The sequence below is a fragment of the Lithobates pipiens genome, unplaced genomic scaffold (assembly GCF_037356315.1).
Source record: "Lithobates pipiens isolate NorthernLeopardFrog02 unplaced genomic scaffold, aLitPip1_a1.2 Scaffold_13, whole genome shotgun sequence".
NCBI classification, from domain to species: domain Eukaryota; kingdom Metazoa; phylum Chordata; class Amphibia; order Anura; family Ranidae; genus Lithobates; species Lithobates pipiens.
The window spans coordinates 58948048-58974911 of NW_027507718.1; the positions used below are offsets into that span (position 1 = coordinate 58948048).

Below are 26864 nucleotides of genomic sequence, written 5' to 3' on the forward strand. Positions count from 1 at the left end.
GTATTTTAAAATAGCAACCATTTCATGTTTCTGAATTGTGCAAGCTCCGTGCTTGATACACATCTGAAGATGTATGTTCACCCATGAGAACATGCATGAGCATGGGGACATTCGCTGAAGATGGTTTGTCACCTATAAGAATTGAATCAACTAACAAAAGCCTTCACTATTCCATACACAGTTTTTCTCCAATGTGGCAACTATTTATTATTACAGGCAAGTAGCAGATACTATAATACTACTATACTATACTATACTATATTATAATTACATTATATTATAATTATTATATAATATAATCATATTAAATAATATTAAATAATATTAAATAATATAATACATAATTATTACATTATAATACTATAATAGATACTGGAATTAAATGTATCCTTTATTTAGGATTTTATTAAACTGTATATCAAGAACTGTGTGTGCTTATTTGCTTATAGGAAAAGGCTGAAATCAACCACAAAGAAAATGGTAGTGCATATAATTATATACAATATCTCACAAAAGTGAGTATACCCCTCACATTTTTGTAAATATTTTATTATATCTTTTTATGTGACAACACTACAAAAATGAAATTTTGCTACAATGTAAAGTAGTGAGTGTGCAGCTTTTATAACATTGTAAATTTGCTGTCCACTCAAAATAACTCAACATACAGCCATTAATGTCTAAACTTCTGGCAACAAAAGTGAGTACACCCCTAAGTGAAAAGGTCCAAACTGGATTTTATGTGGCCTCCGTTATTTTCCAACACTGCCTTAACCCTCTTGGGCATGAAGTTCACTGGAGTCATCTTCCACTCCTCCATGATGACATCATGGAGCTGGTGGATGTTAGAGGCCTTTCTCACCTCCACCTTCCATTTGTGGATGCCCCACAAATGCTCAATAGGGTTTAGGTCTGGAGACATGCTTGGCCAGTCCATCACCTTTACCCTCAGCTTATTTAGCAAGGTAGGGGTCATCTTGGAGGTGTGTTTGGGGTTGTTATGTTGGAATACTGCCCTGCAGCCCAGTCTCCGAAGGGAGGGAATCATGCTCTTCTTCAGTATGTCACAGTACATGCTGGCATTCATGGTTCCCTCAATGAACTGTAGCTCCCCAGTGCCGACAGCACTCATGCAGCCCCAGACCATGACACTCTCACCACCATGCTTGACTGTAGGCAAGACACACTTGTCTTTGTACTCCTCACCTAGTTGCCGCCACACATGCTTGACACCATCTGAGCCAAATAAGTTTGTCCTTAGTCTGCTTGTCTTCAGCAAACTGTTTGCAGACTTTCTTGTGCATCGTCTTTAGAAGAGTCTTCTTTTTGGAACAACAGCCATGCAGACCAATTTTATGTAGTGTGCGGTGTATGGCCTGAGCATTGAAAGGCTGACCCCCCCCCCCCACCCCTTCAATCTCTGAAGCAATTCTGGTAGCACTCATATGTCTATTTTGCAAAGACAACCTCTGCATATGGCACTGAGCATGCACACTCAACTTCTTTGGTAAACCATGATGAGGCCTGTTCTGAGTGGAACCTGTCCTGTTAAATTGCTGTATGATCTTGGCCACTGTGCTGCAGCTCAGCTTCAGGATCTTTGCAATCTTATTATAGCCTAGGCCATCTTTATGCGGAGCATAATTTTCAGATCCTCAGAAAGTTATTTGCCATCAGATGCTTTGTTGAACTTCCAGTGACCAGTATGAGAGAGTGAGAGTGATAACACCAAGTGTATCACATCTGCTCCCCATTCATACCCGAGACCTTGTAACACTAACAAGTCACGTGACATCGGGGAGGGAAAATGGCTAATTGGGCGTGAGTTATTTTTAGGGGACAGCAAATTTACACTGTTATACAAGCTGTACACTCACTACTTTACATTGTAGCAATGTGTAAATTCTTCAGTGTTGTCACATGAAAAGATATAATAAAATATTTACAAAAATGTGAGGGGTGTACTCACTTTTGTGAGACACTGTATATATAAGAGTATTTAAATTCAATAGTTTGTTGCTGTCCAGAAACACCACCTAGAGTTCTACATCACAGCTCTTTGCAGGACTCAGGGACATGCAAAGGACTCCATATTCAAATCAAAGTCCCTGCATGAATAGTCATGGAATGGAGGTTTATTGTGACTCAGTAGTTTGGATGAAAAAAAACACCTTCACTTGGAAATACAGATAATTGGTACAGTTTTATACCCCTTCCAAATCAAAATGCCATTAGAGGTGCCAGATTCTAAATAAAAATCAAAAGGTACAGTGATTTAAGGGACAATAATTCAGCCACCCTGTTCACTGTGCTCCCTCCATGTGAGAAAACTGGACTATTCCAAGCCTACCATAAATAAAACAAGGAGCAACCGGCTCTCTCCCCAATAAACCATGTATACCCTCAAAAGAAATCTATTCAAACAGAGCTTCCAAAGAAACCCAATAGTTTGGGTTGATTAGTTGATGGTGTTGATTAGTCCAGTTTTCATGAAACAGGAATGGAGAGAAAATATTCTAATGTAGAAATGTGTTTCTGTGATAACAGTTTCCCTTTCACTGAGGCTAGATATTCTTTAACTTCCTGCTGTAAAAAAGTAAATAAATACATATTCTCCCCAAACTGAAACCAACATCAAAATATAAAAAACAGAGGTTCTACCCATTTGCTATTTTATCCAAAACTTAAAAAATTGAAAGTGCACAAACTTGAAAGTGGTCTCATTTTATATCACATGCAACTGTTTTACTTTTTTTTTACTGAAGTACATAGTTTTACTTTTTTGAAAAAAATTTAAGTTGGTAACCAAATGCATTGACTCTAAGATATTAAACTCAGTTTATTATGAAGCACCGCCTGATAAAGTGTTTCTATAGTAAGTAGATCTATGTCTCACTGACCATTATTAATGAAAGCAGGTGAAGAAAAATGACTGCAGAATATTTATGCCATTATCTAAAAATGATAACACCTACTGACCATAATGACTGTTATGAAGACATAAAAGTAGGTCCATTAATGAAAAGGAAAAGTCACAGTAAAAAAAGAACAAAAGAGTAACACAATATATTTTAAAAGCAGCCTTAATCATAAATGTGTATGTAAAATGATCTATGTCTAAAGTTGACAATGGTGATACTATGATGCAGAATTATTGGAGCACACTGTGTCATAAAGATGCTCTGCATGATACGTACATTTGCAATATGTAATGTACTGATAAATGGATTCACTTATCACAATCCCTTTTATCACATGGAACTACATGGCGATTGTCTTGACATGCATAAGCAATGAAATTACAGTACAGATACATGAGCCATAATTAATTCTATCTATGCTGAATACATTTAAATATTTAAGCAAGGATTAACATTTTAGTACCAGTGTGTATATATCTGTTAGAGTATGAAATGATATATTGTTGATACAAGAACTTTTATTTAAAAAAATAGCTTAAATAGGGAAATTACTGAAGTTTGCACATTTCTACTAAATATTAATAAAACGCCAATATAAACTTTTTGCTATTGTTTTATTCATGCATTCATTTGCCAGCTGAGCAACGGTTTGTTTGCAAGAAAACTAGGTGAAAAGTGTTCCCAAGCCTGCTTGTACATACAACCCAACCAATATATTCTGACTTTCCAGTTGGACTTAACTGTTATATTACCAATTGATGGAATGTGCTCTCTCTCTCTAAGGCTCTCTGTGGTGAATAATTAACAAAATTTTTAATTTCCGAGTACCAGAAACTGTTCAATTGTGAGCCAATGCAAGTGGTAAAATGCCCTTGAGTATATCTCTGGGAATGTTTCTTAGTTTAACATAATAGTTTTGGGCAGAATGGTTAGGCAGGAATACTAGTACAAAATAGATTATGAAAATTGCGTAAATCTGCACTCTTCACAGCAATGTCTGATGATTCAGTCATGGCCACATGTGGCTGCATAGCATAGTCTCTATGAGACTCTATAACAAAGGGATTGTAGCTGAGAATCACTACTTAACCACTTCAATGAAGGGCACTTAAACACCTTCCTGCCCAGACCAATTTTGAGCTTTCAGCGCTGTCGCACTTTGAATGACAATTGCGTGGTCATGCTACACTGTACCCAAATGAAATTTTTATCATTTTTTTCCCACAAATAGAGCTTTCTTTTGGTGGTATTTGATCACCTCTACGGTTTTTATTTTTTGCGCTACAAATAAAAAAATACCGAAAATTTTGAAAAAAAAAATGTTTTTTTTTGTTTCAGTTTCAAAACTTTGTAAATAAGTACGTTTTCTCCTTCACTGATGGGCACTGATGGGGCTACACTGATGGGCACTGATAAGGTGGCACTGATGGGCACCAATGTGGCACCAATGAAGTGGCACTGATAGGCGGCACTGATGGGCGACACGGATGGGCGACACGGATGGGCGACACGGATGGGCAACACGGACGGACACTGATAGGTGGCACAAATTGGCACTGATAGCTGGCACGGATGGGCGGCACGGATGGGCGGCACGGATGGGCATGGATAGGCGGCACAGGTGGGCATGGATAGGCGGCACAGGTGGGCATAGATAGGCGGCACAGGTGGGCATGGATAGGCGGCACAGGTGGGCACTCATAGGCGGCACAGGTGGGCACTCATAGGCGGCACAGGTGGGCACTCAGGCGGCACAGGTGGGCACTCATAGGCGGCACAGGTGGGCACTCATAGGCGGCATCGGTGTTATAGTAATGGATGCCAATCAGTGCCAAACAATAATGCATGCCAATCAGTGAATCCCATTGTGGGCACTGATTGGCATCCATTATGGGCACTGATTGGCACCCATTGTGCTGACTGGCATCCCTGGTGGTCTAGGGAGGATTATGGATTTTATTACCTTTTCCCTGGTGGTCTAGTGGTGTCCCTGGTGGTCCAGTGTGGGCATCCTCGGGGGGGCTGTGCTGATAATCGATCAGCACAGACCCCCCCTGTCAGAGGAGCAGCCGATCGGCTCTCCTCTACTCGCGTCTGACAGACGCGAGTGAGGGAAAGCCGATCACGGGCTCTTCCCATTTACACTGTGATCAGCCGTGATTGGACACGGATGATCACATGGTAAAGAGTCTCCGTCGGAGACTCTTTACCGAGATCGTAGTTGCCGGGTGTCAGACTGACACCCCGCAACAACGATCGCCGCGATGCGCGCCCCCGGGGGCGCGCAGCGGCTCATAATCCTAATCACGTCATATGATGTCCGGTTAGGATTATGAAACCACTTTGCCGCCGTCAATTCCCTATAGGGAGGGCGGCAAGTGGTTAACACGAACGCCATCCAAAAGGGGCCACTTTAAGGCCTCCTCTTTAACATTTGGCACATTTTAATTGGGATGGTGGGGAGCGGGTAGCTTGTTTTTAAAGGTACCCGCTCTCACTTCCACTGCTCAGGTTTCTCCTCCCCCCTCTGTACCAACAGTCTTCTGGGACACGTCACAGGGCCCAGAGGACTGCAGGACCTTTCACAAAGTGCAGCACAGCTCATGCATGCAAAAAGACAAAAGCCAAAAGCAGCATTTATGGCTGTCCACAGTTAGGATGTAAATTCCAGGAATCCAAAGGCTAGTGAAGAACTAGCCTGGGTGAGGCTAGCACTGGATCCCTGGATAGGTAAGTGTCCTTTTATTAAAAGTCATCAGCTACAGTATCTGACTTAATATGTATTTGCCCAGACTGAACAATCACTTTTAGTAAAACAGTACAGAACACAGCTACTTGTCCTCATAGGCAGTGTTCCTCACAGTAAAGTCCAGGGTGGCTTTGGTAATGCAAGTGAACAAAGGTATCCAAAGTTAAAGGACCAATCCAAAGGCACTGGGGTACTCTGGTAGCAATTGGCGAGGTCCTCCCTCCACAGTAGCTGAATCCTCTGGAAAAGCTGAGTGTCTTTAAAGTGGTTGTAAAGTCAGGTTTTTTATTTTAATTCATTCTATGCATTAAGATAAAAGGCCTTCTGTGTGCAGCAGGCCCTCTAATACTTACTGGAGCCCCATCTCTGTCCAGCGATGTCCACGAGTATCTCAGACATCCTCCAGATTGGCTGAATCACAGCAGTGGCACCATTGTCTCTCGCTGCTGTCAATCAAAATCAGTTAGATAATTGGGAGAGAGAGGGGGCTGGGCCAGACCACAGCTCCTTGTCTGAATGAACACACAGAGCTGCAGCTCAGCTTAAGTGCTCCCATATTAAGCTGCTTGCTGTGGGGGCACTCAGCAGAAGCAAGGGACCAGGAGCACAGAAGAGGCACCTGAGAAGAGGAGGATTTTGGCTGTTCTGTGCAAAACCACTGCACAGAGCAGGTAAGTATAACATGTTTGTTATTTTTAGAGAAAAAAAAAACAAGACTTTACAATCACTTTAAGACTCTAGTCTGGCTTCCCAAATGCAATGGAGATCCTCTCACTTGGCTGCAGCTTATTTGCCCAACACTTCTGCCTCATCAGGCATGGCTTCTGTGAGCTGCTGGGTGCTTATTCTTTCTGACTGTGCCCAGGAACCCAGGGAGTTGTGCCTGCATCTGAGCATGATGAGTACAAGGATACTCTGCCCCATTTTGATTTCCTGTTATGTAATACAACAGTAAATAAGAGGAAATTACTTCAAAAAGAGGGGAATCTCCCGAAAATGTGTTTCCATAGGAAGATTTCCACAAATTCGTGTTCAGAAAAGATTTAATTTTCCCTAACTTCAGTCTTGATGACAATGGTTGTAAGAATAAATACAAGGACTGAATCTCAATGGTGGGGACAAAAAAAGAGCAAAAAATATCTGACATGGTTCTAACCCCTCACCATTATGTCTAAAATGTAAAAGAATTTGGCTTTAAATAAATTTTGAAATGTATGTAAAACTAGAATTCTAAAATGCTTTTCTAGCTTTGGATATAGTTAAAAAAGGGATAGGAAGGGAGAGGGGACTCTCTAATAGCAACCTGGACAGAAAAACATCATTTTTTTTTCTATGGTAGAGTAGGTGGAGGCTGCCATGATGCAACTGTTACTGATCTGCACATACAATACAAAACACTGTTTGATAGGAGTCGATCACTAGGTGATAACAAAGACTATGACTAGTGTAGCGATACCCCCGAAGGAGCTACTTATGTTTGTTCAGTCCGTTACTCTGCCTTTCAACTCCAAAGAATTGTCTCAGTCCCTCTGGCACACCTAACAAACAGTGTACTTACAAACACAGTAAAATGGACACACATGTAGTGAACAGGAAGTTTGTTTACTGGGAGACTTTCCACAATCAAACAGTGACAGTATATAGTCAAGTAAACAACTAGAGATCAATAACTGATATTTAAGAGCAGTATAGCTCTCAATCCTATATTCAAGCTGCTTTCAGGGGACTCCAAACCTGAGGATATCCCCAAGAGCAGAGGCACACTTTAATGGTAAATAAAGAACAATATAGCACTTCAAATTTAATTGGTTACCTTTACTCAGATTGGCTCTATGAGTCCAGGCAGGAGAGCCGAGGAATGACTCCCTTTGTGTTAGGTCTCTCTCTACTGTCCCCTGACACCTATTCAGGCCCAACTTTACACACCTATTCAGGTCAGCAAGTAATGGCTTAACTTAATAGATAAACTGTCCCACACATCCAATGCATATGCACAGCCCTGAATATGCGTGTGCGGATCCGTTTGGCCCTAACAGCTTTAGTCCTTTTTTGAAGCAAAGATAAGCTTTGGTGTCTTTAGCTAGCCACTTTCATTGGTGTACTTTATCTCCTGCAGCTACTGTAGCAGGGTCAAACAACAGAACTGGCCCAGAATATCAAGTGAAACAGGTAGGGTTTTGTTCAACAAAGTGAGAGGACAATGGGGTCTGTATACATTGTCCCATAAATAGGTAGCCTTCTCCTGTATTCCTGTGGTATTACAAGTGTCAGCAAGATGACTACCAGCAAGGATTTCTGTATACAGTGTTCAAATAACTCCTTCTGTAGTACAGTGTTTCTGTTGCCTGCAAATGGGCAAAATGCCCTCTCACCACATCCTATGATCAAGGCCCAAACGAACGTCCTGGAACAGGCAGGCTTCTATGGCTGGTGGAGGAGGCCGGAATCACACACAGAGAACCTCTGAGAGACAGCACATCTCTCTCAGGTCTGGTCTCTTTACACCCTCATGGCTGACTGACTTTTACCTCAAGACGCGAAATGAAGCCTTTTACTTTCCTGTCAGCAAATCCTGCTGGGATTTGTATTTCTCCGTGTATACCAGTTTATGAGGCCGTTTTGTGTGGGAACTGCATGTCCCAAAATCCATTGTGGCTCTCTCTGCAGTTCAGTACAGTCTCTCCCATTGGCTGTTATAACTTTGCCTTTTAATTGTTTTTCTTCTTCTGGCCAATAGGGGCTCTGTGTGTGTCAGCTCATGTTACATTACTCAGTGAAAACAGGAAGAAGGGGGGGGGGGGGGGCGGTGAAAAATCCTCTTTGGAGATGCTGGCAGGCAGCTCTCCCTAACTCAAGCTGGAAAGCTTGTGTACATTGTTTTGGCCAGCTTGGTATGGTCGTGAGTTATAGAGTGAGACACCCGCTACACGAAGTATTAACATCAAATAATAAAGGTGGTCTTGGTCTTCTGAATATTAGTGTTTACAATATGGTTTGTTTATTTTTCTCTGCTTTATTACATACTAAGATATGAAATCTGCCTCCGGGTTTACAGGCAAATCTTCTTTATAGGGATACAATAGTTGAAAGAGGTGAGGAAAAACAAAGAATGTCTCCCTATGTTTCAAATCATTTGCCAATTCAGGATAATCCTTCATTCCCACAGAGTAGAGAGTAGGTAGCTTTTCAAACCTAGACACAGAACGAGTTGACTACAGCAGGTCAATTGTATCATAGTAACTGTTAATCGCTGCAGTCAATTGAAGAGAATTCTATGGAATTTATTATTGTGAGGCAGTATGATCTCTATTATCTACAGATATCTAGTTATTGAGGCTCTTGCTGCAGTGACAGGAATTGAGCTTTTTAGGGTCAGTTTTCTGGACAAGTAGCTAGTAAATGGCAACAACCCTATATCTGATATATATCATCCCTTAAACAACACTTTTTCTAAATTAGTTTAAAAAAACTAGAGTGCTGATTTTCTGCATGAAAGTTTTGTGGGAAAATGATTGGAGGGATATAATATAGTTTGTAAAATCATTATAAACAAGAGGTAGAGAGAAACGTAATTTAATATTATACATAGAGCATATATTCCTTTCATATTCAAATATTAAATCCCTCCCTTATGAAGGCAGCAATATGTCCTAAATGTAAAATATAAAGCCTTATGTTAGCACATTGATTGTAGCATTATCTCATAATTTTTCCTTTATTTGGGAGCAGGTATATGGCTATTGGTTAAATTTGGTTACAGGTATGTTTATTCATAAAAATCCCCCAATGTTGCTGCTCAGTTGTGCTCAGGTGGAGGCAATGGGTGCTAGGAATAGCCAGATATCTAATCAGCAGTGAATTCAAAAATGTTTAGTAACACCTTGAAGAAGTATTATGAAGCACTGGATTACTAATGCCTCACCTACAGTTGCTGAGTTAATAACAGATATAAAAAACAGCTGTTACATAGTTAGTAAGGTTGAATAAAGACACCAGTCCATCCTGAGTGAGTGTCCACAATTGTCCCTATCCCTGCACATTGCGTCTCATCAAGATGCTCCACATGATGGCTGTGATTGGACACAGCCGTCATGTGATCAGGAGGGCCAATCACAGAGCCCTCCGCCGTGTCTGGGTGACACGAGCGCACGCAATCCCCCTCCTTCTGAAGGACGTTCCTGAACATTCAGTCAGAAGGAGAGAGCTCCCACCCGGCCGTATTTATACATTGGCCGGGTGGGAAGTAGTTAACCTACCAGCATACACCACTGTGCTGCCCCAAATTCTGCTGTGTAGCAGAACATTATGTGTGCAACTTTCAAAATATTCTAACTTTTTTAGAGATGGAAACAAATTATAGATTATTTGGAGGAGATACAACAATTTTTGTTAACCCTTAATTATTCAGAATTAAAGCGTATGTCATAGTTTTGGTAATCATCAACTTAGCTGAAACTAAAAATGTGTATTGAGATTAGCTGTTTAGTTAGTTATGTAATTGAGAAGTATGGCCATACCTAGGATGTGGGCAATGAACTATTCATCCATAGTGTAAAACACAAAATATTTGTTAATCTTCACATAAAGAGAACCAGCTTAATGTAAGTTGAATCCTGTGCAAATCCATTCTTTATTTACTGTTGTTCATTCTTGAGGCAACAAATATTTTTTCTGCTTTCCGGTGGTTTGTTCTGTGGTCATATAAAATGCATTTGTAAAATATTGCAACTGGTATAGAATGTAGTTAGTTCATCCTGCCCTTTTCCTTGTATTCTTCAAACACATTTGGAGCACGTTTGTCAACAAATCAATTTATCCCCATTTTATAGGACTGACCCTGATTACAATGTAGCTGCCATAAAGCCAAAGGGTTATTTGGCTAGCAGAGAAAAACATATAATAATGCAATGATTCTCCATCACAAGATAATTTAGATTTTTTTTTTACAACGCATGATTCAGCCTTGCTGGATGATCTAGTGTAAATGTATTTGCTACTGACTTTCTACATTTATATATATATATATATATATATATATATATATATATATATATATATATATATATATATTTTTTTTTAATCATTAAAGCAGAACCCCGAGCTAAAATCAGAATCTTAATTATCTGTCCAACATATAATTCTTAGCTTTCTTATGTAGCAGCTAGCACTAATCTTTTTCACAGTCTAATAACCTTCATAAATCAAAATTACATAGTCAGGTTGAAAAAAAAAGACTCAAGGGTGACTATAAGCTACCAATCCTGTTAAAAAAAAAAAATTTAGTTCTACAAATATGTAGACTGTACACAGACAACCCAGGTTTGGATATTCCTTTATTATACACCAGTTACCGTACTACAGTATACAAATTGCCAAAAATGGTACAATATACTTGCCTCGAGACATTTTGCCAATATGGCTTAGAAATAAGGCCTCACAATTAAAGTGATTTTAAACGATCACCTTGTAAAACAACTTATTCAGTTTAAAATAAAAATGAAAGGCAAAACATTTTATATGGATATAAACAAATATATAAAGTACCCTTTTTCCTCTTTTTATAATTGATCTGTTCTCTGCTGCATAAGAGCTGGGGAAAAGAGAAGCAGCAGCAGCACACTGAGCTTGCCAGTGAATGGCTGCACAGTGGGGTGTGTCAGGATAAGTCTGGTCATTGGAGTAGATAAGGCTGAGTTCCCAAGAAAGAAAAAGAAATGACCACAGTGTGCTCTCCTGCTTAGTGTGGTCGGTTTCTAATTGGAAAGCAAGGAGACTAGCAGGAACACCAGGGATTTCCCATAAAGGAAGCAGTACAATGAGAGCAGGATATTTTTTTCATACAAGTAAATGATATAGCAGCCACATATCAGGTATATGAAGTGTTGGGGTAACAAACACTTTAAGCTACAGTAAATGGGTCAAACACGCCAGTTTTACAATTTCTGACATTTTGTATAATAAAATAAGCTTGAAACGTACTTTGGCTGCACATGATCTACAACTTTTCAGAACGGGAAGTACAGAGGATTTTAACAGATTACTAACCATTACTAACTGGATTTAAGGCTGTCTTATGTGGGAGACTACAGCAATTTATATAGATCAGTTTTTTATAATAGAAAAATGTTTAAAAAATACTAAGCTTTCTTACAGTAAAGTATATCTGCACCAAATACTATATAACTATTTGTTTCCATGTATTGCATATAGTAATTATGTTATTTAGGAACACTGCCCGAAACGAAGGGGTTTATTTATACATATTATTATCTAAGATTGACCTAATCTTTACCAATGATTTACAAATGTTTAAATCTGAATCAAAGGTGAAAATGAGTGAATCTTGGGTGGAAAGTTGGGTGAACCTTAGGTGAAAACATTAGTAAACAGACTCATAAGGTCCACATATCAGGTTACCTCTTTTAACAAATGCATGTGGTCTTTATTTTTCTATTTGAATCATTTCCTGTATGGATCAACTACCAAATGGTAGATGGGTAAAGTGGTACCTTCTTGGTGGTATGCTAAATGTAAGTTTGGACCTGTCCACATGCAGATTTGTCTGCCAATAGTCTAATTTGACATCCAGAACACTGAAGTATTTCGCAGCATATAGTCATGCAGTGCAGGCATTTGATAACACTCCCACATTACTGATTTTCTTAGGTCTTTGGATTCTCTGGACTTTCAAATGATAAGAAACCTGAATCAGTCTTGAATGTGGTATTTATATTGTAAAAATCATGTGACACATCCTAACATAGCAATAACTCATTTTCTTTTGGTTTTTTTTTTGCATTTTTTCCCACATCTGATCTTTTGCAGGACATGTTTGCTAGGCATTTCATTTATTTTGCCAGTGTAATGAATTACATCATATTCAGTCATAAGTTATAACTCTTTATGGGCTATTGAAAAATCAATTGCTTGGTTAAGCGTAAGATCGACATCTTGGCTAAATTCTCTAAATATAGTTTTGTAGGTACTACGGAGAGAGTGATCTTACCCACTTTAGCGCCACAAGGTGATAGTGATTTAACACGGTGTAGGTGTGAGGTTATATTCACCTTCCAATTATTTGGTATTTATATTGTAAAAATCATGTGACACATCCTAACATAGCAATAACTCATTTTCTTTTGGGTTTTTTTTTGCATTTTTTCCCACATCTGACCTTTTGCAGGACATGTTTGCTAGGTATTTCATTTATTATATTAACAACACATTTCTTGAATGGTCTTTGTTTTGTCTCTAGTTATGCCTCTCTATGTTGGTACTTTGCCAGTGTAATGAATTACATCATATTCCGTCATAAGTTATAACTCTTTATGGGCTATTGAAAAATCAATTGCTTGGTTAAGCGTAAGATCGACATCTTGGCTAAATTCTTGTGTACTTTGGGGAGATTTTTATCCCTAATGCAATTCTGTGAAAAATCATTTCACCGATATCCATAGATGCTCAATTTCCACTGGTCAACTTACACTTTAAAAAAAATAAATGTTATAAAATAAGGATCCTAAAATCTGCTTGGGTTCATCAACAGTTTTGCAAATCCTACTTTGTTCAAAGTTAACAAATTTTGTGGCAAATCCAACTGAAGTCTATGTGGGGTAAACCTTGTTAAATTCTGACCTTTTCTGGGGCTAACAAGCAAACTTAACGACAAGGGAATCTGGCCTTTGGCATGGGGGATGTGTAGCAATGCCACAAAGACACCGACAATATGGCTGCTATGAGCCCACCATTTTAAAGCAAAAAATGCTGCTTTAATACATTTTTTTTAATTATTGGCTTTTGTGACAGGGGAAGGCAATGCATTGTATTATAGATTGTTCGTTATTTCTGGTGGTAAACTTTTGAATGTTTGGACCAAAAGTGCAGGAATCGTGAACTTTTTGCCAAGAGTACCCAGTGATTCACAGTAAACCCATAGTGGCAGAAAATATGAATCTCTTTCCTACTTATAGCTTGCAAAAATGGATTTGCTTCTGGGTCACCCAATGTATGCACCTTTCATAAAATGCTTTTAGCCGTTTGCTCTGCCTACATGTTGTAAATGACCCCACCCTTTTATCCAACAGATAATAGCAATCAACAAAATTCTTGTTTTACTTTAACCACGTAAAGACCAGCCACCACATACATACTGCGGCAGGGATGTAAACAAGTCAGATCCCCATTCTGACAGGGGACAACATGGGGATCTGCTGTTCCTAGTGATTAGGAACACATCTCTGTGTTGTTCCTGTCAACACTTCCCCCACACAGAAAACACACTGAGGGAACACATTTAACCCTCTGATCACCCTGATGTTAACCCCTTCCCTGCCAGTGTAATTTATATGGTAATCAGTGCATTTTTATTTAGCACTGATCAATGTATTGGTGTCACTGGTCCCCAAAAAGTGTCACTTAGGACCAGATTTGTCCATTGCAATGTTGCAGTCCTACTAAAAATCGCAGATCGTTGCCACTACTACTACTAAAAAATAAAACAATTTAAAGTCCATAAACCTATCCCATAATTTGCAGATGCTATAACTTTTGCAAAAACCAATCAATATATGCTTATTGCAATTTTTTTACCAAAAATATGTGAAAGAATACATACTGGCCTAAATTGAGCACCTTCTTCCACCTGTTTGCTGTGTCCCCCGCATGGCTTCTCACAAACTGGAAATGGGAATTTACATGGCTTTCTTTCAACAATAGTTTTGTTCTTGCCAGTGTTTCATAAAGGTCAGATTTTTGGAATACACGACTAATAGTCATCCTGTGAACAGATTCTCCTACCTGAGCTGTGGATCTCTGCTGCTCCTCCAGAGTTACCATGGGCCTCTTAGCTGCTTCTCTAATTGATGCAGTCTTTTCCCAGCCTGTCAGTTTAAAGGGTTACTAAACCCTCATTTTGTTTTTAAATAAAAAAAGTCAAACCTCTTCTGAGCAGTGGGTTTTGCACAGGGTGACCCTGATTCTCCTCTTCTGGGGTCCCTCAGCTGTGCTCGTGGCTCCTCCTCTTCTCGAGTGCCCCATCGAAAAGGTGCTTCGGGAGATCCATGTGGGCGCGCTCACGTGTCCTGCTGCTGCATCTATTAACACAGACATAAGGACTTGGCCCCGCCAATGGCTATCAATCTATCCAATCAGGGCAGAAGACACCGGCTAGAGCTGGTATGCTCGTCACTAGGGCGAGAAAGAATGGGTTAATGTAAGTAAAATGGGGGGTCTGGGGGCTGTTGCATGACAAAGGGTTTTTCACCTTAATGCATCCTATGCATTAAGGTTAAAAAAACACAAGAGTTTACAACCCCTTTAAATGGATGGCCATGTCTTGGTAGATTTGCAATTGTGCCATACTCTTTCCATTTTCGGATGATGGATTGAACGATGTTCAACGCTTGGAATTTTTTATAGCCTAACTGTGCTTTAACCACTTCAACCCCATAATGATTTACTCACTTGCTGACCAGACCATTTCTTGCGATACGGCACTGACAAAAATGCGGTCGTGTAATGCTGTACCCGAACAGAATTGATGTCACTTTTTCCCCACGAATAGCGCTTTCTTTTGGTGGTATTTGATCACCTATGTGATTTTTATTTTTTGCGCTATATACAAAAAAAGACCGACAATTTTGAAAAAAAAGCCAATATTTTTTCCTTTTTGCTATAATAAATATAAAAGATACATAAATATAAAAAATGAATTTATTCATCAGTTTAAATCCATGTGTATTCTGCTACATGTTTTTAGTAAAAAAAAAAAACGCAATAAGAGTATATTGATTGGTTTGCACAAAAGTTATAGCATCTAAAAAATAGAGGAGAAGATTTCAGGATTTTTTTTTTACAGTTTTTACTAGTAATGGTGGCTATCTGTGATTTTTAGTAGGACTGCAACATTGCGACGGACAAATCTGACCCTAAGTGACACTTTTTGATGACCAGTGACACCAATACAGTGATCAGTGGCACTGACAGGGACGGGTTTAAAACTATTGGTGATCAAAGGGTTAAGCGTTCCCTAGGGAAATGCTTTCTAACTGCCAGGGGGGTGGGCTCACTGGGAGAAATCCCTATGAGAAGAAATTTTTCCCAAAAAAGTTGTCCAATCACGGGACAACTTTAGAGCACCAGTCACTTTTGTTTATGGTATATGTGTACGGAGTATATCATATTAAGCATCAGTCACTATCTTTTAGACATGTGCGATTCGTTTCATACGAATCTCAAATTTGTACGAATTTCTTAAAATTCGTACATTTGGGAGTATCCGAAATACGAATTGCCGTGCGTCCGAATTCTGTACGGAATACGAACTTTTGTTTACGAATTCCGGATCTCAGTCATTATGCTTATTATGACTTGCAGAAGACTTCTGTGATAGAAGTCAATGTAAATTGCCTGAAGACATCAGTGAAGGACTTTCATCCTCTCTGGGCAGGCTGCCAAGAAAAGAACAAAATTATACAATGTTTCTTCTTCAATGGGCTGAACTCCGTGTGTAGAAGTTTTCAGTTTAACCATTTAAAGACTAAATCTTTTCTGACACTTGTTGCTTACAAGTAAAAATCCAGTATTTTCTGCTAGAAAATCACTCAGAAGCCCCAAAAATTATATATATTTTTTTAGCAGAGACCCTAGGGAATAAAATAGCGGTTGTTGCAATATTTTATGTGACGCTGTATTTGCGCAGAGGTCTTTCAAACGCAAGTTAGCCCTTTATCACGGTGCTGGTGTCATTGCTGTATGTCACGCTGCTGATGTCAGTGCTCTCTATCACGGTGCTGGTGTCAGATCACTCTATCACGGTGCAGGTGTCATTGCTGTATGTCACGCTGCTAATGTCACTGCTCCCTAGAGGTCGACCGAAAAAAAAAGGGCTAACTTGCGTTTGAAAGACCTCTGCGCAAATACCGCGTCACATAAAATATTGCAACAACCGCTATTTTATTCCCTAGGGTCTCTGCTAAAAAAAATATATATAATTTTTGAGGCTTCTGAGTGATTTTCTAGCAGAAAATACTGAATTTTTACTTGCAAGCAACAAGTGTCAGAAAAGATTTAGTCTTTAAATGATTAAACTGAGAACTTCTACACACGGAGTTCAGCCCATTGAAGAAGAAACATTGTATCATTTTGTTCTTTTCTTGGCAGCCTGCCCAGAGAGGATGAAAGTCCTTCACTGATGTCTTCAGGCAACTTACATTGACTTCTATCACAGAAGTCTTCTGCAAGTCATAATAAGCATAATGAGCAATGTTTTTGCCTTTAAATTCATCGTAAAGAACGTTCGTACACGTTAACGACAATTCGTATTTCGTACGAAACAGAACGGAATTTCGGACACAAAATACGTAGTACGAATTCATTTTATTGTGAATCGAAACGGAACAGAACGAAACGAATTTATTGACGGCGCCCATGTCTACTATCTTTATGGAGTGCACAGAGCCACTTTGTTCACTATATTAAGCACCAGTCACTTTATGTATGCAGAGAAAGTATTCTGTAGAAGATATATATAGGTGCATATACCTGTCTATCTCTTGTACATACATGTTTATATAGCATTATTGAAAGTATTCTGATTAATTATTTGTTGTTGCCACTATTTTAATATATTTATTTTTACTAATATTATTTCAGTAATTTTGGTTTATGTGCATTTTCCTGGAGGTATTTGAAATTTCAGAAGCACAAATCACTCTTTTGGCACAGTGTTTCACTTTTTCACTAGAGCATGTGAAACAATTTCTAACTTTGTTTTAATTTTTTATTATTTTTATTTTTCATTTCACTATTTTGCCTCAAAAAAACCCCAGAGGGTCTAACACAGGTTCATTTTATAAATAATTTCTTAATTTATTTTATTATACCAGAGTGTAAATCTTGTCAGCATCAGGCCCAATTAACTAAGGAAAACACTTCAGAGGGAAATAAAAAGTTCACAGATAGTAGTTAAGCACTGAGTATCAAACACATAGAAGTATTTAGGCCAGAGTGTGGGTGGGGCAGGCAGTAGGGATATATATCCCGAGCCCCACTAGGGTTGTTCAAGTGGATTTATTTAATCAATCTTGGGGCTTTTTTCACATATAAGGTTAAATATATATATATATATATATATATATATATATATATATACACTTTGTCCGTCGGAGTAGGCTACACATGATCGGAGTATGTCAAATCGGAGCATTTTGTCGGGAAAATTTCACGGACATGTTGGAAAACTTGGTCCGTCGGATACTCTGACGGAAACAGACCGATGGAGACCACACACAGTCAGATCCGACAAAATGGTCCGATAGGACACATTCCATCGGAATCTCCGACCATGTGTACAAGGGCTAATACTCCTTCTCACTGTGTGCTATTGCTCAGTCTTGTCTTCTACTAGGACCCCTAGATCCTCCATTCCAGAAGCCCCTAGTGGTTTTCCCTCTAAAGAGTAACTTGTGTTATATTTTTACCCCCTAAGTGCATTGCCTTACATTTTCCAATGCTAAACCTAATTTGTCATGCAGTGGGCAACTCCAATACTTTATCCAGGTCCTTTTTTAACCACTTGAGATCCGCGCTATAGTCAAATGACGGCTACAGCGCGGATCTCCTTTTCCGGGACTATGTCTATTGACTGCGTCCTGTGCACGAGCGGCCTGCGCGCCCACCCCCCCTGAGGGGCGCACGCGGTGCGCTCTGTGATCGGCGAGTCTACGAGACTCACCTGATCACCGATCCGTGCAAGGGGTCGATCCCGACCCCTTATCACGTGATCAGCTGTCAGCCAATGACAGCTGATCATGTGATATAACGGAGCCGGTAATCGGCTATTATTCCTCCTCGAGTTGACAGCGCGAGGAGAAAAAAAAAAAGCCGATCACCGGCGGCCGTGATCGGGACATCAGTCCCGATCACGGCCAGCCCTGCTAGTGCCCACCTGCCCCCTGCCAGTGCCCACCTGCCCCCTGCAAGTGCCACATTAAAAAAAGTAAGTGCCCCCCGTCAGTGCCACCCAGCAGTGCCCATAGTGCCACCCAGCAGTGCCCACAGTGCCACCCAGCAGTGCCCACAATCTGCCTTAACAAAGGTGCTGCACCCCAGTGCCACATATCCGTGCCCATCAGTGTCATCTACCAGTGCCCAGCAGTGCCGCCCATCAGTGCCCAGCAGTGCCACCTATCAGAGCCACCTATCAGTGCCACCTATCAGTGCCCATCAGTCCCATCTATCAGTGGTACCTATCAGTGCCCATCCGTGCCACCCATCTGTGCCACCCATCTGTGCCACCCATCCGTGCCACCCATCCGTGCCATCTTATGTGCCCATCAGTGCCGCCTTATCTGTGCCCATCGGTGCTGCCTTATCTGTGCCTATTTGTGCCACCTTAACTATGCCTATCAGTGCCCACCAGTGCAGCCTATCAGTGCCCACCAATGCAGCCCATCAGTGCCCACCAGTGCACCCTATCAGTGCCGCCTCATCAGCGCACTTCAATGAAGGAGAAACATTTTATAACAAACTATTAAACATGATTTTTATTTTTATTTTTTTGCATCTTTTTGTTTGTTTAGCAAAAAATAAAACTCCCAGCTGTAATTAAATACCACTAAAAGAAAGCTCTATTTGTGGGAAAAAAATGATAAAAATTTCATTTGGGTACAGTGTTGTATGCCCGCGCAATTGTCATTCAAATTGCATCAGCGCTGAAAGCTGAAAATTGGTCTGGGACTGAGGGGGGTTTAAGTGCCCAGTAAGCAAGTGGTTAAAGTTTTTATATCCTGCTGTGTTGTTATCGCCCTGCATATTTTTGTGCTCTCAGCGAACACTGAGATAGAGCTATTTATCACATCAGTTACATCATTTATAAATGAATTAAACAGCATTGGTCTTAGAACAGAGCCTTGGGGTTCCCCACTAACTACTCTAGTCCAGTGTTTCTTAATTCCAGTCCTCAATGCACCCCAACGGGTCATGTTTTCAGACCTACCATTATATTGCACAGGTGATTTAAACAGGTTCACTGCCTTAGTAATAATTAACACAGCTGTTTCATCTGAGGGAAATCCTGAAAATATGACCTGTTGGGGTGCCTTGAGGACTGGAGTTGAGAAACACCGCTCTAGACCATTCTGGGTATATGTTATTTATCACAACTCTATGGACATGCCCCCCGAGCCAGTTTTCTATCCAGGTACGTACTCTATGGTCCATGTCTACAGACTTCAGCTTGTAGATGAAACAAGGTGAAATAAGATAATCACACTCATTTTTTCACAAAGTGTAAAAAGAGGCAGTATCATCCATTTTTAAAACTATTAAACAACACTATTGTATAATACAATAATACAGGGCTTATAATACAGCCTAGAAAGAGAAAAAACTGATCGTTGTTAAACATTGACATTCATAAATGGCACTAACTACATTCTAAGAAATGTGTGTTCATTCAGGATATTTCAGACTCTCTTCATACAAATAGATATTTTACACAGCTACCAGCTAATGGAATGTTCTAGAGGATAAGTGGCTCTCATTTATATGTGCAGCAAATGTATATAGGCAAGAATAATTTAAACACTCAATTTAGTTCTATAACAATTATGTTTTTCATTATCACCAGCTTTGTAGAAAAATCTGTTCCACTAATCAAGATAGATATTATCTGCGTAATACATTCCATTCATGCTTAGCTACAAGTGCTATTGTAGCCACTTCAAGAAAAAATAAATTGTTTTATTGGCATGGAATAAAAGATGTTTTGCATTAAAGCTAGAAGGAAGCAAATAAAAGTAAGCAGCTGGTAATTCTACATGTATATCTGTTTGCATTAACACTTGTAGCACCTGCATCAGCTTATTTGCATGTGCAGTACACAAAGATCTATCACTAGCAATTTTCTTAAATGACTCGTAAGCTTGTCTACTTTTATTGCAGATATAAGCTGCTATATTGTCAAGTTAGCATTTTCTATGTTACTGTCAACTATGTAGAAAACATCACGGTCTTGAACAGCAAAATTAACTTAACAAGATGACCTATCTTAATGATTGGAGACATCTAGGCTAACCTTTCTTCCTTGGAAGCTTATGTGATTCCATTGCACTCATTCTGTGGTGCACTGTGTACAATAATGCAACTGTCTTGCAATATGTGAGGCTTGCTACTGAAGTTGAACTTTGCACTTCTTCTCCACACTGTGAAAAGCATCAATAATGCATGGCATGGAAAATTCACTAAGGCTGACCACACATTATAGAATTTCCTTGTACAATTTTCCTTAAGATTTAATAAAACCATATAATATGAGGTCAGTCCTAAACAGTTTACATTTGTATGCACTCAGGCAGGCCCTTATTGAAGGTAAATCTAAAGGAAACTGAGTAAGAAAATTGTATAATGTATGGCCAGCTTTAGAAACTGATTTACTACAGTAGAAAAAACATGGTGAGGGAACTCAAGTTCGAGCAACTTTCTATGATTGCCCTTGTACACACGGTCGGACATTCTGACGGAAAATATCCGATCGGACCATGTTGTCGTTTAATCCGACCGTGTGTGGGCTTCATCTGACTTTTTCCGTCGGAAAGTCCGACCAACAAAGTTTGAGAGCTGGATATAAAAATGTAGAGAATTCCGATCGGACAAAGTGCCACGCATGTTCAGATCAAATTCTTAGACCAAAGCTATTGGCTACTAGCCTGAACGTAGTTCCGTCATAACTAAATAACGTCATCACGTTCCGAACGATCGGATTTTCTGACAACTTTGTCCGACCGTTGTTAGAATGTTGTCAGAATGTCCAACAGTGTGTACAAGGGCTTATGGGTACCTTCATTATTGTAGCACTGTTGTAATAGACCTGATAAACTACAGTATGCTAAAAAATGTACTTGTCAGTGGTGATATCTGTTGTAATGTACAGTACAGTGCTAAATAGTCTTACCAGTAGTGACATTTACCTCTGAGATACTGTACAACACACTCTTGATTTTCTATCCAATTTCTTTTTCTCTGTTTTAAAAGTTCATTTTATCAATATTAGAGAATTTTCAGTCTTGCATAAATCATGGAAATTATATTGTGTCATAATAATTGTCGTGTTTACTATACACTTGCACAAATTGCTGCTATAGTGACTAACACATGTTTATTGCAAGTTGCCTTTATAAAGCTATTAATACAAAAATGACAGAAACTTGTAAAAATTCTAACTAAAAATCAGCAAACTAAAGTAGTCAGATTCAATCTAAATTGGGAAGACTTGCGTACATTCAAATACATGCAAAACCTCCAGCAATCTGCCAATTCTACATTTTGTTTGTAGTGCCGGTGTGGACCCCAGGGGATAGAAAGGACTATTTATTTTGCTGTCTGTGTCCAACTGGGGGGATCCCCCCACTTTGTTCTCCTGGAGATACATTAGACAGTTGTCACCATAACAAGTCTCTCCTTTTGGAAGACTTAAGGCAACTGTACACAATTGATTTTCCTCACTTTCTGCTTAGGTGACAATGGTCAACAGGACAAAGAGAAAAGAGAGACAATTGCTTTACAGTAAAAGTGGTCAGCCTTCGCGCCGCTAAGTGGTAATAAGTGACTAAAGTGGAACAAAATCCAAAATCAGATATAATGAAACACAGATGCTGTGAAAAAGAGCCTGAGTGATATAAAGTGCAAATGCTAACTAAAAAATGCAGCAGGACAAAATAGTGAGCACAAACTATCAAATAATGAATATACAGGGGTGGGTCCTGCGCAAATCGTGCCACTCAAATAAAATACACAAATTCAAAATAATATAAATATGTGCATACATACAATGCCGTGAAAAAAAAAAAAAAAAAAGATATAGTCCAAAAAACAGCACGCATAAAAATATATAAAAAATATATAAAAAAATGGAAAAAAGGTTTAATGATAGAACAATAATAAAATGTCCGCTACTCAAGGCTCCCAGAACTCTCACCTTTAAACGAAGTGAATAAGCAAATCAAACAAACTCCAGGATTCTCCTATTTCATTCATAAATAATAAATAATAGCCATCAGGAAATCCAAAGGAGGGATGTAATGATACAATTCCGCCACTAGAGGGCCAGTCCCAGCTTACAGAATAGGTGAAATGGATCTTCACCTCTATTTCACAGTGTATGGCTCAAAATAAGAGAGAGGAGGGGGAGAGAGAGAGAGAAACAGGAGACTTCCATAGTGTAGTAGTTTAAAAAACGGCAGGTAAATTTATTAAAAAGCAGTAAAGACTCTCACATTTTAATTGCAAAAACAAGCATAATCAGGAAGAGGGTATAATGACAACTTCCTCCCGCCTTACTCTACTTCCAGTTCGTCCTCTGGCCAATCCCTACGCGTTACGTCATGTGACTTCTTCATGGGGATGCTGATAGGACCTTGCTGGCCTCCATAAGTATAATGAGAACAGGAACCGGAAATGCCAGTTCGGCCATTTTGGAAAAGGGTAAGGATAGAGGTAAACAGGCGAAAACAGGAAGTGCTGTCTCCGCCATCTTGCTACTCCAACATTACTAGACGGAAGTGTAGAAAACCACCATCTTGGAGTAGAAGAAAAACACAGAATCGCCAATATAGACAAAAACAGCGCTATTAAAATATTCAAAAAAATATAAATTACTTTAATGATAAAATTAACATATATATTATATCCCAAATGCATCTAAAAAGCAAAACGCTAAATCTGAGATTCAGAAAAGCATGACATCATTTTGACTGAATGATCAAGCTTGCTAAAGAGGGATAATAGGGAGATAGGATAAAAATATAAATATAGATTGCAAAATGGCAAACCCGCTGCAAAAACTGGGACTACTATATAAAAAATCAGTATATCAATGTATAATAATAATCATACTAATACAAGAAAAACATTATTTTTTTGTTTAAAAATTAAAATTAAATTATTAATAATTAATAATTTAATAAATATGCATACGTGAGATAAATAAAGTCACATACCGGAAATAGAGTAGGACTTTACAAAAATTATTATATAATAATCTATCCACAATTTCATCAATAAATAATCACAGGAAAAAAAAAAGACATAAAAATTAAAAAGATAAAAATATTAATAATTAATACCATCAATATTAAAAATTACTTAAAAAACAATTCAGATCAAAATCTACATTAAGACCATCAGGATAAAAAGACCTCATAGTAAAAATCCATCTAGATTCCTTTTGACTAATAGTTCGGATTTTGTGGCTACCCCTCCAGGTGGGGTTATATCTTTCGATGCCCCAAAACTGCAAGTGGGAGGGGTCTCGATTATGTACCTGATCAAAATGTTTAGACACACTATGATTGGGAAACCCCTTAAGGATGTTCTGTATATGCTCTTTTAGCCTAACTTTCAACGCTCTTTTTGTTCTCCCAATGTATTGCAACTTGCAACTACATTGGAGGCAATATACTACACCCTCCGTATGGCATCCTATAAAGTCACGTATATCGTGTGTTTGTCCAGTGATAGTACTAACAAAATTAATTTTTTTATTTTGAAATTTTTTGGCATGTCTACATGCAAAGCAGTTTTTACATGGATAAAAACCTTTCCCTGTAAAAAAAGAAAAATCCCTTTTGGGGGGTGGTTCGACAACAGATTTGGCAATAATATCTCTCAGGGTGGGAGCCCTTTTATAAATAACATTCGGTCTTTCTGGTAGGATTTTGCCCAAGTCCCTATCATTTTTAAGGACATGCCAATGCCGACTTAATACTCTGGAAACCTCTTTGTACTGTACGTTATAATCAAGAATAATAGAAGGAACCTCATAATTGTATTTGAGTCTCTTATTAACGTTATCTTGGAGCATGGTACATCTATCCATGCATTTAACATGTTCAATTTCCCTTTTTAGTTGTAAATCTTCATAGCCCTTTTCTTTGAATCTGGTGGCAATTAAGTTAGCCTGTTCTAAAAAGTCATCGGTTTTAGTACAATTCCTTCTTATTCGGACCAACTGTCCTTTAGGTATGTTGTACAACCATGGCTTAAAATGACAGCTGTTAATGGAGATATAGCTATTCGCATCGACACTTTTAAAATGCGTTTTTGTAATTACTGTGTTCTTATCCAGGGAGATGTTTAAATCTAAAAAATTAATACTTTTTGCATCTATTATCCATTCCAAATGGATATTTTTATCATTATTATTCAATTTGGTAAGGAATTTTTCCAATGCTTCACGGCTACCGTTCCAGACAATAACAATATCGTCAATAAATCTTTTATAGAGCGTCAACTCTGCTGGGGTGTCTTGATATACAGCCTTCTCTTCCCAGTGGGCCATAAAGGCATTGGCCACACTGGGCGCAAATTTAGCGCCCATGGCTATCCCAACTGCTTGTCTGTAATAGGTTTGGTTATGCCAAAAAAAGTTGTGTTTCAAGCAAAACTCAAGACATTTAATCAGGAATTTCCTATGTTGACACCTCAGTGTGGTAAAGGATCTTAGAAGCCATTTAATAGCAGAACATGCTTCATGGTGTGCCACAATCGTGTATAAAGATGATACATCCGCAGTGGCAAGAAGTGTTCTTCCTTCCAACACTGTCACTGTTTCCAATAGCTGTAGAGTATGCTTCGTATCTTTTAAATAAGCACTGTTTTTTTGTACTGCCGGTTGGATGAAGAAATCTAGGTATTCTCCCAGTCTCGATGTAAGTGATTCAATGCTGTTGACGATCGGCCTACCAGGTGGGTTATTTTTATTCTTATGGATCTTCGGAATAATATAAATGATTGGTGTCCTACATAATTCTGGGATAAGATATCTGCTTTCTTTCTTATTTAGAATTGCTTTCTTATTCCCTAGATGTATTAATTGCTCCAATTCCTTCTTATATTTTGTAGTAGGATTACTTAAAAGTTTAACATAAGTATTGCCATCTTGAAGTTGTCGATCAAGTTCACTCAAATATGCTTCTTTAGCTAGTACAACGACAGCCCCTCCCTTGTCCGCCGGCCGGATAACAATGTATTTTCTTTGCGTTAAGGATTTAATGCCCTTTCTAATATGACCAGGATCACACACTTTCTTGATTTGCAAAGCTTCCAGATCATTAAGCACCAATTTTTTAAAAACCTTGACATGTTGATTGTTGGCCATCTGAGGGTTAAATACTGAGTTGTTACGTAATGTACTAAATTGTACAGGATTTTGTTCATTCAATGTTCTAGTAGTGGATTTGATGGGGTTGTTCATGATATATATTTTTTTGAATATTTTAATAGCGCTGTTTTTGTCTATATTGGCGATTCTGTGTTTTTCTTCTACTCCAAGATGGTGGTTTTCTACACTTCCGTCTAGTAATGTTGGAGTAGCAAGATGGCGGAGACAGCACTTCCTGTTTTCGCCTGTTTACCTCTATCCTTACCCTTTTCCAAAATGGCCGAACTGGCATTTCCGGTTCCTGTTCTCATTATACTTATGGAGGCCAGCAAGGTCCTATCAGCATCCCCATGAAGAAGTCACATGACGTAACGCGTAGGGATTGGCCAGAGGACGAACTGGAAGTAGAGTAAGGCGGGAGGAAGTTGTCATTATACCCTCTTCCTGATTATGCTTGTTTTTGCAATTAAAATGTGAGAGTCTTTACTGCTTTTTAATAAATTTACCTGCCGTTTTTTAAACTACTACACTATGGAAGTCTCCTGTTTCTCTCTCTCTCTCCCCCTCCTCTCTCTTATTTTGAGCCATACACTGTGAAATAGAAGTGAAGATCCATTTCACCTATTCTGTAAGCTGGGACTGGCCCTCTAGTGGCGGAATTGTATCATTACATCCCTCCTTTGGATTTCCTGATGGCTATTATTTTTTATTTATGAATGAAATAGGAGAATCCTGGAGTTTGTTTGATTTGCTTATTCACTTCGTTTAAAGGTGAGAGTTCTGGGAGCCTTGAGTAGCGGACATTTTATTATTGTTCTATCATTAAAACTTTTTTCCATTTTTTTATATATTTTTTATATATTTTTATGCGTGCTGTTTTTTGGACTATATCTTTTTTTTTTTTTCACGGCATTGTATGTATGCACATATTTATATTATTTTGAATTAGTGTATTTTATTTGAGTGGCACGATTTGCGCAGGACCCACCCCTGTATATTAATTGCTTTACAGTAGCATCTGCTGGATAAAGTAAAC

At 38.8% G+C, this 26864-nt stretch overlaps 1 protein-coding gene and 1 pseudogene across 4 annotated transcripts in view; one reads left to right on the plus strand and one right to left on the minus strand.

Moving 5' to 3' along the window:
* The window catches only part of LOC143975848 (calcium-binding protein 39-like pseudogene), a 78761-nt pseudogene extending 52840 nt beyond the window's left edge, over positions 1–25921 (minus strand).
* Positions 1–26864, plus strand: part of LINGO2 (leucine rich repeat and Ig domain containing 2) — a 2286714-nt gene that overhangs the window by 755345 nt on the left and 1504505 nt on the right. The window lies entirely within an intron of this gene.